The 12,737-nt window shown below is 45.2% G+C and overlaps 1 protein-coding gene across 1 annotated transcript in view; it reads right to left on the bottom strand.

The window, feature by feature from the left end:
* Nucleotides 1-12,737, bottom strand: part of LOC134219990 (sortilin-related receptor-like) — a 92,017-nt gene that overhangs the window by 36,791 nt on the left and 42,489 nt on the right. The window lies entirely within an intron of this gene.

Below are 12,737 nucleotides of genomic sequence, written 5' to 3'. Positions count from 1 at the left end.
TATGAAAAATCTAACATCGGGTGAAATGCAGAGCATGGAGTTGGTTTACACGGGAAACTGAAAGTATGCCCATTCCGGGAGAAGTATGCTCTTTTGTGGAAAAATGGGACTCCCCACAAAAAGAGTAAAATTTGATGCACAAAAAGCAGAAGTTTTACACATTGTTCCTGCTTTTATGCATAAAAGTTAATTAGTCATATCAAAAGTGTGCATAATATTTACAGGGCTGTTACAAACTGGCACGGCAAATGCTGGGTAAAGTGTACCATTGGTATTTCGCGTACCTGAAGGAATAAAATAGACCCTATTTTGCGGTCCTTAGCCTCTTACCCAGCAACTCCAATCCCTACCTCCTCGTGGCGCTGGCCGGGATACGAGCAACTTTAGGGAAGATCGGGTAACCAGCCCCGGTGGAAACTATGGTCGTATGCTGACATGGAAGGGGGGATTTGCTCCTCCCGGAGGTGCAAATCTGATCGAGCTTCTGTTCTCCATGTTAGGAGCGGCTCACAACTGCGTCTGTTCCCCATGTTAGGGGCGGCTGATCATCGTCCGAGTACCAGCGAGGGACTCTAAAGTAAACTGTGCACATCATGCTGCATCGTGTCAGCATCGAGAAGGCAGCCCCTTGAACGCGATAAAGGTAGCGCAACCCTGGTAAGGTAGCCTACCGAATATTCTACAGTTACCAAGAAAGGTAAAAATAGAGCAAACGGATTGATTCAACGGCAACAGATCCGGCAACGAATAAAGGACAACGATTGGAATGTCGGATCTTGGAACGTGAGAACTTTGAATGAACCCGCACGTGTTGGGCTCCTAGCTCGTGAGCTGCAGAAGGTCGGCGTGAGTGTGGCAGCAATCCAGGAAATACGGTGGCCCAGAACTGGAGAACGTGAATTCCGGGCGGTGGATCCCATAGCGAACACTTTATTCAAGTACCACATCTACTATAGCGGCGGTGACAGAGCAGAACGAGGAGTTGGCTTCATGGTGATCGGGAAGCAGATGAAGCGTGTTATCCGGTGGAAGCCGATAAGCGACCGCATTTGCGTGTTGAGAATGGAGGGCAAATTCTTCAACTATAGCCTGATCAGCATCTATGCCCTAACGAACGATAAGCCTGATGACGTGAAGGATGAGTTCTATGAGTAGCCTTGATAAGGCCTACGGAAAGTGCCCAACACACGATGTAAAGATAGTCATCGGGGATGCAAATGCGCAGATCGGAAGAAAAAGTTTCTTTCGCCCTGTCATTGGTACGGAAAGCCTTCATTCCTCTACCAACGATAATGGTCTGCGACTTGTAACCTTTGCTACTGCAAGATGTGTGGCAATAAGCAAACACACCTGGCAACATCCGAGTGGAGACACTTGCTCACAGATAGACCTCGTGCTGGTCGACGGACGACATTTCTCGGATGTTATAGATGTAAGGTCCTTCAGCGGTCCGAACATCGACTCGGATCACTATCTTGTACCTAATTGCAAAAATTCGGGAATCGCTGCCAACACTGTGTTACCGCTAGTGTCGTGTTTTTCTAAAGCTGTTTATCGCAGTTCTCACACTTTTTAGAGAAAGCTAAAATTGTCAAAGTTCCGACGATTAGCTATCGTAGTCAACATACGAGCATATTCCAGTGATTTATTCCACCCGCGAGTGTTATCACGGAAGAAAAATAAAAAAAACAATCAACTGAATTTCGGATTGTTTTCGTCTACTCGCCGGCCATTCGTCATTTCTTTTAATCAACTCTCGCGCCGTCTTCCGTTCATTCTGTGAAGCAACGGCGGCTTGTTTACAAACAACCGCAATGACGAAAAAGTGCGACAGCGATCCGTGCTTTGGCGCTTCTGCTCGAGGTGGCAGAGTAGAATGCATGAAATGCCGTAAGCAGTTCCACCTAAAGTGTGTCAGTTTAACCGGGAATCAATACAAAGCAGTACGTGATTGCCCCGGAGCTTTCTGGTTCTGCATGGTATGCCGTAACAGTGTTATCACAGCTGATAACCGCATAGGCGGCTCCGACGACTGCTACGCACTCATTCTCCAACGTATCACATCAGTTCTCAAGCTCGTGCTCAGATCGATGTTTCTCGTTCAATCTGTCGTGCAATCGTTTCATCCTTTTCTCGACCCAGCCATCAGAATGCTCCCACCCGGCCAGCCGTCAGTAACTCGACTCATTTCAATGATGAGCTCGACAGAATGCAGTTCGAATTCACCGAAGTTTTCAACTCATTTATCAACGACGCCTCCCCACCAACCGCAAATGGAGCTAATAAACGTGACCGTACTTCCAGCTCAACTTCATCATTCCCGAGGACCGACAAACGAATGAGAGTTGACGTTTCATTTGGTACGTCTGATCATACGGATGTTATAGTTCTTCTTTTTGCAGATGTCGCTGAGCTTGGCATTCCAACAATTAGTCCAACCAATGCATCTCTATCACCATCTCAACATACTACCTCCACCGCCACTGCCAATGGCGCTATAACCGCCGCAAACACCGCTACTGCTGCTGCCGCTGCTGCTGATACCGCAATCAACGATCAAGCCTCCTCCCCCAATGCCATACCCGTCACTTCTGCCCAATGTCAAGCCATAAATCAAGCTCAAAACGAAAATATTGCAATTCAAAGCCCAACTATCGCTCCACCGCCAGCATATCAAGCCCCTCCGCCACAACAAGCCACATCAACGAACCTGCCGACCAACACCTCCTCAATCGCTCCGTTACCACAACAATCAACATCTACTCAACTCAACTCAAGATTCAAGTGTCTTGCCGCTGATCGCACTATCGTGCCTACTGACCGACCCGTTATATTAAGCCAAGTGAGTTATTCAAACTTATCACAGCCGTTCTATCAATTCGATCCGCCAAAATAATTTAAGAATCAATTCGAATCACAATCCTCACACTACAAGTGATGTAAACAGAATCAGAAACACACACACAATGCCTTCAACTACTCCTAGCCTTTCCGTCGCTCCACCATCCACATCACTTCGATGGTACTACCTAACACGGTTCCAGCCCCACGATCACAATTCGATAATCTGTCACAAGCTAGTGCGAGAAAGTGTGCCACTGACATTCGTGTCTTTTAAAATCAATGTTCCTGCTGCTGCTGAACCAGTCATAACCGATCCAAATTTTGGCCCGCTGGTGTTACAATCAAGCCCTTTTCCATGCGTAATCAAAATTTTTATTGACACGACGCAACAGACTTGCAGTACAGAATACTCCCTCCCCGCGGCAACGTGTCGCCTCAGATCTGAATCCGCACCGCCAAGAACAAATGATTTCATCACATGCGCTACCTCGTTCTCGATCGAACCGAATTGTGTCCCCACTAGTCCTGAATCAACAAACTCGAGCTCCAGCCCAATTACTCCCAAAAACCACCAGAGTACTCTCGACAATGGTATAAATCCGAAAGTACTGATTTATTACCAAAATTTTGGAGGAATCAATACTAGCTTATCTAATTATCGTCTCGCAACATCAGATGCTACTTATGACGCGTACGCTCTCACCGAAACATGGTTAAAAGAAGACACAGTTTCTAGTCAAGTTTTTGGATCCTCTTTCAACGTTTTTCGCTTGGACCGTAACCCTAACAATAGCAGAAAGAAGTCGGCACGGCAAATGCTGGGTAAAGCGTACCATTGGTACTTCGCGTACCTGAAGGAATAAAATAGACCCCATCTCGCGGTCCTTAGCCTCTTACCCAGCAACTCCTATCCCTACCTCCCCGCGGTGCTGGCCGGGATACGAGCAACCTTAGGGAAGATCGGGTAACCAACCCCGGTGGGAACTATGGTCGTATGCAGACAGGGATGAGGGTTTGCTCCTCTCCGGAGGTGCAAATCTTATTGAGCGTCTGTTCTCCATGTCAGGATCGGCTCACAACAGCGTCTGTTCTCCATGTTAGGGGCGGCTGATCATCGTCCGAGTGCCAGCGAGGGACTCTAAGTGAAACCACCGGTGGTCCACCGGAAATAAGGAGGAATGGTCCTCCGGAAATTTAGGGGGTTTGGTGTCAGGCCCTGCAAGCCAGCCTTTAAAAAATCTTAAGCAACGAACAATCAACAAGAGAGTACGGACCGGAACCATCGGCGAAGACCACTGCGACGAAAAGGGACTAGCGATTGGAAACTCGGTTCGTGGAACTGCAAATCTCTCAACTTCATCGGGAGCACACGCATACTCGCCGATGTGCTCAAGGACCGTGGATTCGGCATTGTAGGGCTGCAGGAGGTTTGTTGGAAGGGATCAATGGTGCGAACGTTTAGAGGTAATCATACCATCTACCAGAGCTGCGGCAACACACACGAGCTGGGAACAGCTTTCATAGTGATGGGCGATATGCAAAGGCGCGTGTTCGGGTGGTGGCCGATCAATGAAAGAATGAGCAAGTTGAGGATCAAAGGCCGGTTCTTCAACTTCAGCATAATCAACGTCCATAGCCCACACTCCGGAAGCACTGATGATGATAAGGACACATCCTACGCGCAGCTGGAACGTGAGTACGACAGCTGCCCAAGCCACGACGTCAAAATCATCATAGGAGATTTGAACGCTCAGGTTGGCCAAGAGGAGGAGTTTAGACCGACTATTGGAAAGTTCAGCGCTCACCGGCTGACGAACGAAAACGGCCTACGACTAATTGATTTCGCCGCCTCCAAGAATATGGCCATTCGCAGCACCTACTTCCAACACAGCCTCCCGTATCGGTACACCTGGAGATCACCACTGCAGACAGAATCACAAATCGACCACGTTCTGATTGATGGACGACACTTCTCCGACATTATCGACGTCAGGACATATCGTGGCGCTAACATCGACTCTGACCACTATCTGGTGATGGTTAAACTGCGCCCAAAACTATCCGTCATCAATAATGTTCGGTATCGACGACCGCCGCGGTACGACCTAGAGCGACTGAAGCAACCTGATGTCGCCACTGCATACGCGCAGCATCTCGAGGCAGCGTTGTCGGAAGAGGGTGAGCTCGATGGGGCCCCTCTTGAGGACTGCTGGAATACAGTCAAAGCAGCCATTAACGACGCAGCGGAGAACAACGTCGGGTATATGGGTCGAAGTCGACGGAACGATTGGTTCGACGAAGAGTGCAGACAGATTCTGGAGAAGAAGGACGCAGCGCGGGCGGTCGCGCTGCAGCAAGGTACCCGGCAGAACGTGGAACGTTATAGACGGAAGCGGAGACAGCAGACCCGCCTTTTTCAGGAGAAGAAACGCCGCCTGGAAGAAGCGGAGTGCGAGGAGATGGAACAGCTGTGCCGTTCTCAAGATACACGCAAGTTCTATCAGAAGCTCAACGCATCCCGCAAAGGCTTCGTGCCGCGAGCCGAAATGTGCCGGGATAAGGATGGGGGCATCTTGACGGACGAACGTGTGGTGATCGAAAGGTGGAAGCAGCACTACGAGGAACATCTGAATGGCGCTGAGAGGAGAGGGAGTGAAAGTCAAGGCAGTGGAGGAGATGACTACGTCAGCTCAGCGGACGACGGAAGCCAACCAGCCCCCACCTTGAGGGAAGTTAAGGATGCCATTCAACAGCTAAAGAACAATAAAGCAGCTGGTAAGGATGGTATCGGAGCTGAGCTCATCAAGATGGGCCCGGAAAAGCTGGCCACTTGCCTGCACAAACTGATAGTCAGAATCTGGGAAACCGAACAGCTAGCGGAGGCGGAAAGGCGACAAACTGGAGTGTGAGAACTTTCGAGCGATCACCATCCTTAATGCCGCCTACAAAGTGATATCCCAGATCATCTTCCGTCGTCTGTCACCATTAGTGAACGAGTTCGTGGGAAGTTATCAAGCCGGCTTCGTTGACGCCCGCTCGACAACGGACCAGATCTTCACTGTACGGCAAATCCTTCAAAAATGCCGTGAATACCAGGTCCCAACGCACCATCTGTTCGTTGATTTCAAGGCGGCATACGACAGTATAGACCGTGTAGAGCTATGGAAAATTATGGACGAGAACAGCTTCCCTGGGAAGCTTACCAGATTGATCAAAGCAACGGTGGATGGTGTGCAAAACTGTGTGAAAATCTCGGGCGAACACTCCAGTTCGTTTGAATCGCGCCGGGGACTAAGACAAGGTGATGGACTTTCGTGCCTGTTGTTCAACATTGCGCTAGAAGGTGTCATGCGGAGAGCCGGGTGTAACAGCCGGAGTACGATTTTCAACAGATCCAGTCAATTTATTTGCTTCGCGGCCGAACATTTGCAAAGGTGGCAGAACTGTACACCCGCCTGAAACCTGAAGCAACAAAAGTTTGGACTGGTGGTGAATGCGTCAAAGACAAAGTACATGCTTGTGACAAAGTACACGCGACAGGGCCCGCCTGGGAAGCAGTGTTACGATAGACGGGGATACCTTCGAGGTGGTCGAGGAATTCGTCTACCTCGGATCCTTGCTAACGGCTGACAACAACGTTAGTCGTGAAATACGAAGGCGCATCATCTGTGGAAGTCGGGCCTACTACGGGCTCCAGAAGAAACTGCGGTCGAAAAAGATTCGCCACCGCACCAAATGTGTCATGTACAAGACGCTTATAAGACCGGTTGTCCTCTACGGACATGAAACATGGACAATGCTCGAGGAGGACTTGCAAACACGGGTGCTTAGGACCATCTTTGGCGGTGTGCAAGAAGACGGTGTGTGGCGGCGAAGAATGAACCATGAGCTCGCCCAACTCTACGGCGAACCCAGTATCCAGAAGGTAGCTAAAGCCGGAAGGGTACGATGGGCAGGACATGTTGCAAGAATGCCGGACAGCAACCCTGCAAAGATGGTGTTCGCTTCCGATCCGGCAGGTACGAGACGGCGTGGAGCGCAGCGAGCGAGATGGGCAGACCAGGTGCAGAACGACTTGGCGAGCGTGGGGCGTATCCGAGGATGGAGAGATGCGGCCTCGAACCGTGTATTGTGGCGTCAAATTGTTGATTCAGTGTTATCTGTTTAGATGTTAACTAAATAAATGAAATGAATGAAATAGCAGAAAGAAGTCAGGTGGAGGAGTGCTATTTGCTCTGCATTCAAAATTCAACGCTCGACAAATTGCAGTACCGAATACTGATACCGTCGAACAACTTTGGGTAGCTGTGAGTTTTCAATCTCACTCTCTTTATATATGTGTCGTCTATATTCCGCCGGATCGCACACAAGACTCGAATATGATTGATCAGCACATTAATTCACTTAATTGGATCACCAACGAAATGAGTATAAGGGATTGCTTATTAATAATTGGCGATTACAATCTACCTAACATCAAATGGAAACCGAGCAGATTCAATTTCTTCTATCCCGATGCAACACAATCTTCTATCAGCTCCACAGTTGCTAGGCTTATAGATGGTTACAATTTGGCGCGTGTGTCTCAGCTGAACTTTGTTCAAAACAACAACGGTAGGATGCTTGATCTTTGTTTCAGTAGCATTGACGGAGATGTAAATTACTCATTGATGGAAGCACCTTCACCATTAGTAAAATCTTCGATTCACCACCCTCCACTGCTAATCGAGATAAGCGGTGTCTCACCTTGCAGGTTTTCGGAACCAGTTAAATCTGTTTACTACGACTTTAGGAATGGCGATTATTGGAACATGAATGCATTCCTCTCTGCCATTAATTGGGCTGAGAACATTGATCATAACCTCAACTCATCGGTTATTACCTTCTCCAACATCGTATTGTATGCTATTGATCAATTTATTCCAAAACGATCTAGTAATCCTCCATCAAACCCACCTTGGGGGAACAGTTGTTTGAAGCGCTTGAAAAGTCGTAAACGGTCTGCTTTACGTAAATATTCGTATAAAAATCACCACTACAAGCTCAACTATAACTCGATTAACGCTCGGTACAAGCGCCTGAACAGGAAACTTTACTCCGCTCATCAACGAAAAGTGCAAGCGTCATAATCCTAAAGGATTCTGGAAGTACGTCAACCAACAACGAAAGGAATCTGGTCTTCCCTCTGTTATGACAAAGGGAAATATCGAATGTTCATCAACAGAAGACATCTGTAATTTGTTTCAACAGCAATTCTCGAGTGTGTTTAGCAAAGAGTCTTTGGATTTACAACAAATCAATGAAGCCGCTAGCAACGTCCCTGTTCGTCTTTCAATTGGAAACCACCCAGTTGTTGATGCAGACACAGTAGCGAGTATTTACTGTACCATAAAACCTTCTACTAGTTATGGACCAGATGGTATCCCTGCGTTCGTCTTGAAAAAATGTTTCAGTAGTCTATCCGTTCCTCTAGCTAGTCTCTTCAACTCGGAATTTTTCCTGAGCATTGAAAGAAGTCCTTCATTTTTCCTGTCTTCAAGAGAGGAAACAAGCGTGAAGTCAGCAATTACCGTGGTATAGCCGCACTATGCGCCACTTCAAAATTGCTTGAACAAGTAGTCTACAAGTTTTTACTCCACAACTGCCAAGAATTCATCTCTGAGCATCAACATGGGTTTATGCCAAGGCGTTCAACCGATACGAATTTGACTCTCTACACATCGTTCATCGCCCAATATTTGCAGAAGAGATATCAAGTGGACTCAATCTACACTGATTTTTCGGCTGCCTTCGATAAAATCAATCATAGGATAACGATTGCCAAGTTTGATCGCCTAGGATTTTCCGGATCCTTTCTGTTCTGGCTTGAATCCTATCTAACTGGTCGTGAAATGGCCATCAGCATTGGAGACTCTACCTCGCAATATTTCGATGTTACCTTAGGTGTACCACAAGGTAGCCACTTAGGTCCTTTTATATTTCTAGTTTATCTAAATGACGTAAATCTCATACTCGAATCTTTCAAGCTTTCGTTTGCCGATGATTTTAAATTGTACTGGATAGTTAATCATGATCAGGATGCTCTATTTTTGCAACGTCAGCTGGACACTTTCGTCAAATGGTGTGAGACAAATCGCATGGTCCTCAACGCCGATAAGTGTTCTGTAATTTCTTTTTCCCGTAAGCGCTCTGCGGTTGACTTTTGTTATAAAATCGGACCTACAGTTATTAGACGAGAATCTGTTGTTAAAGATCTGGGTGTGTTATTAGACTCTCAATTGACTTTCAAGGATCACATCGCCTATATTACCTCGAAAGCATTCAAAACACTCGGATTTATTTTTCGCATAACAAAGCACTTCAATAATATCCAATGTCTAAAATCGCTTTACTGCGCTTTAGTGAGGTCATTACTAGAATATTCATCTGTTGTCTGGGCTCCTTTTTATCAAAATAGCATAACGCGAATAGAAGCAATTCAGCGTAAATTCGTTCGTTTCGCTCTACGTCGTCTTCCTTGGAATGACCCACATAATTTACCCAGCTATGAGGCACGCTGCCGACTTATTGGTTTGAATCTGTTAAGTGATCGTATCCAAGAGACGTATCCAAGGCGTTGTTCGTTTCAGATCTTCTACAATCGAGAATTGATTGCCCCACTCTGCTTTCTCAATTGAACCTTAATATACCCTACCGTCCACTTCGATCAACTCCTTTCATTTTTTTGAGAAGAGCTCGCACAAATTATGCGCAAAACGAGCCTTTCACTAGCATGTGTCGCACTTTCAATCGTTACTCAACCGCGTTTTAATTTTTATCTTTCCCGGTGTATTCTTCGGAAAAAGTATACTCCTCTCTACATCCGACAGTATTACACATTAAGCCAGGTAGCTTTATAGATGTATTTTTTGTATAATATTAAGTAATTAGGAAGTTAAGTTTAAGCAAAATTATGTATCATTTGGAAATATTGTTATCTGTTGATATAAAAGGAGGTTTTGCGCCCGTTTGAGAAAGATTTCATGAATAATTCTACTCAAACGGGCTTTTCCCTGCTCCAAATAAAGAAATAAAGTAGAAGGAGTTGCTGAACAGTACCACCAGAAGCTGAACGAGCGGATAGGAAATGCCACGTTGTCAACAGATGGTGGTAAAATATCCACGAAGCTGTGACTACAACAGCGCAGGAAGTGTTAGGCACTGCACAGCGACGCTAACGAAATGGTTGGTTTGAAGAGGAGTACCAGCTAGTGACAGACGAGAAAAATGTTGCTAGGTGTCGCATGCTAGTGGCTCGTACCCGTTCCAACAGAGAGCGGTACAGTGTAGCAAGGGCAGAAGAGAAACGAATCCATCGCAGGAAAAAAAAGGCAACAGAGAGTGTGATAGCTGAAGCGCAAGAGAACATGGATAGAAACGATATGCGGAGGTTTTACGCAACTGTCAATGGCGCGCGGCATAAGACTGCGCCAATGCCCGCCATGTGCATTGACCGAGGGGGGAATTTGCTGACAGACAAGACTATGGTGGCAGCCAGGTGGAAGGAGCACTTCGAAGATTTGTTGAACGGTGAAAATGGAGGTGTATTAAGGAGCAAGATGGACATAGTCGGCGACGGTCAAGCTGTGGAACCACTAACGCTGGACAAAGTTATAAAAGGCTCTAAACGAGCTGAAAAACAGTCGAGCTTCTCAAACACGGAAGTGACCGATGCCGCTCAAAATAGAGCTGACGAAAAAAGGGACTAAATAGTGACTATCGGTTGCAGAAAAAGTGACCAAATAGTGACTTTTAGTTTCAGTTGCAAGTTCGATGAGACGAAATCAACATTTTGGATCTAAAGAAATTTTTTTTCATAATTTGTGACGGAAAACATATTTCACTCACCACTCTTTTCTCTTAGAATGAACTCAGAAAAGAAACGAAAATCGTACACGCTAACTTTTATCTACTCACTGAGTAAGTAAAATTGTATTGCCCTCTCTTTTAATCCCACGGATATTTTACTCAAAACTAAGAAAAGTCTAGCGAGCAAATCAAATTTTCACATCACTGGGAGTGAGCGAAGTGGGCCCTCCTTAGCCGTGCGGTAAAACGCGCGGCTACAAAGCAAGACCATGCTGAGGGTGGCTGGGTTCGACTCCCGGTGCCGGTCTAGGCAATTTTCGGCTTGGAAATTGTCTCGACTTCCCTGGGCATAAAAGTATCATCGTGTTAGCCTCATGATATACGAATGCAAAAATGGTAACTTGGCTTAGAAACCTCGCAGTTAATAACTGTGGAAGTGCTTAATGAACACTGAGCTGCGAGGCGGGGGTATGGGGATGTAATGCCAATAAGAAGAAGAAGAAGGAAGTGAGCGAAACATGGTTATCTTCCCGAAAAAGAGTTTTTGGCGAAAATCTGCGTGAATGAGCATTCTCTTCTCGTGAGAATGAGTGAAAATAACGATCACTGGATTAGCTAAACACCTACTTAAGAAAGCTGTAGAAAACTCTACGATTTGTCATAGGTGCCACGGAAGTTTTAGGAATTTGTAGTGCGAAAGGAACAACAGTACGGATTATTTTGTTAGAAAACGAAACAACAATTTTGAAGATTCAGATACAACGAGCCTGGGATCCAACGCGCGATCTCCTGCTTATAATGCAGGACCATGCTCTCTGAACTTTTGAATATTTTTCCTCTGATGCAGATTTTCCGACTTGCTGTGTTGATTCTCTTCCTATGATATCTACTCAACAAATATTTTTTAGAGGAAACCCTTCATTACATCTGACAAATCTACACCGCTTGAGGACACTTTATATTTTATTAAATTTTTGTATGGATTACTAATGAGGTATCAAGTCGCCTCATATTGAGGCAATAACTCAAAATCCAAATATCCTGAAATTACGGAGGAAGGTTGGCATTTTTATCAGTACAGATCATTTAGGATATTTATGGCTTTGTGCTGTGGAAAAAATGATAGCATTTGGTCATTATTGGGAAAAGTTGCGTGGCCACTCAAATTTTGCGTGGCCACTAAAAAAAATCTTGAGGAGGGTCAAAACACAGTAAATAATAGTGTAAATAAGGTTGTCAATCAAAAAAAGTAGCGATAATTTGTCTAGAGGATCTATTATAAATACACAATATAACAATACTACTTTAGTTCTCGGTAAAACAGCAGAAGATCAAGTCTCCCAGGGATAGATAATGATTTAAAGAGTAAGAGGTTGTGAATTCAAGTCTCTCTAAAACACGAGGAATCTTTTACGCAAAAATAATATCAATTTGTCAATTTCGGAAACTTGTGCTGTGCCTATGCGCAGCCAAGATATTTAACAAAATAAAGATTTTAATATACAACTAATCGAGATGTAGTTTATATGCAGCACAACTATGTCTTTCTTTGCTTGGCTGATATCAAAGTCTAATACCTGCATTTTTATCTTTGTAAATTTGTTTTTATTCTTGTTAGTGTCTGTTTCCTTGAAGCTCTGGTCATCCGAAAGCTAAACCCGTTTTCAACGTCAAAGGTCCGGATGAGCAGTCCTACCGGATTAGGTGAATTTTCGGGTCGCCACAAGTTTTGTTGTCTACAAATGTCTCAACTAATTGTTAATAATAATTTGATATAAATAAAATATCATACTTTAGAATTACCGTTACTTTTTGAACTCTTTTTCCTTCCTTGTTGCAGCCAACCATAACGCCAATAAGAAGATTGAGAATTGGTACCAGTATTAGCTGGTATTAGTATTTATATTTGAATGATGATAACTCTATTATCATACCATCCCAAAATTTGAAAAGTGATTGCCGCCGCCTTTAAGAAAACTAATGAGTGCTGCGATTTTTTCAATTTATAAATTTATTTTCTATTTCTCAAAGGCCAACAAGACGTT

Source organism: Armigeres subalbatus, chromosome 3 (genome assembly GCF_024139115.2).
Source record: "Armigeres subalbatus isolate Guangzhou_Male chromosome 3, GZ_Asu_2, whole genome shotgun sequence".
In the NCBI taxonomy this organism is placed as follows: domain Eukaryota; kingdom Metazoa; phylum Arthropoda; class Insecta; order Diptera; family Culicidae; genus Armigeres; species Armigeres subalbatus.
The sequence above is the reverse complement of the archived record's forward strand: the minus strand, read 5'-3'. Positions and strand labels throughout refer to the sequence as shown.